Source organism: Carcharodon carcharias, chromosome 24, assembly GCF_017639515.1.
Source record: "Carcharodon carcharias isolate sCarCar2 chromosome 24, sCarCar2.pri, whole genome shotgun sequence".
NCBI classification, from domain to species: domain Eukaryota; kingdom Metazoa; phylum Chordata; class Chondrichthyes; order Lamniformes; family Lamnidae; genus Carcharodon; species Carcharodon carcharias.
The window spans coordinates 20,937,865-20,938,545 of NC_054490.1; the positions used below are offsets into that span (position 1 = coordinate 20,937,865).

The window sequence follows — 681 nt, forward strand, 5'->3', positions numbered from 1 at the left end:
TAATAAGACCACCGATTTTCAATATTCTTTTCTTCTATAAAACTAAAATTAAACACCTTTTACTGGAAGAAAAATTGAGAACACAAAATTAATACTGTACTAACTACGAAAGTCCGCAAATTAATCTGACTCACAGTTACACTGGCGATGAGGCAACAATGCAATTCAAAGACATCAAAACCAGAAAATGCTGCTAAAACTCAGTAGGTCTAGCATTTAACTGCGGAGAGAGAAACAGAGTTAACGTTTCGATTCCCTCTGACCCTTCGAAAGGGGGAAAAATGATTTAATAGATCTCTGGCAAAGCACACACTGGACAGTCACATTGAAAAAGACCTCCTTATAGCTATGGGCCTTTTCAGACAGACTTGAGGCTTATAGGCTAAACAGCAGCACCCGAACAAGGACTTGAAACCTGGGCCCTCAGATTAAAAGTCTGATGCTCTACCGACTGAGCTATCCAGGCTTCAAGGGCTCCTTTTCGCATAGCGCTCTTGAATGTCTCACAACAGGTTTTGCACACACCTGGTCTTTTATTTTTCATTACATTCCAAACAAATCCGTGGCCGACAGAACATTCCAAAACCAACAGCCCCATTCCCTCGCTTTGGCTTGTCTTTCATCAATCTTCTTGCTGCACCATTTACTCGATCTGTCAAAGTGGTAGCATGTGATGTGACA

At 41.3% G+C, this 681-nt stretch overlaps 1 non-coding gene across 1 annotated transcript; it reads right to left on the bottom strand.

Annotated features, from left to right (window-relative positions):
- Positions 1 to 393: 393 nt before the first annotated feature.
- Positions 394 to 466, bottom strand: trnak-uuu. The gene has a single exon. It is a non-coding gene; the product is annotated as a tRNA-Lys (tRNA).
- Between the last annotated feature and the right edge of the window lie 215 nt (positions 467 to 681).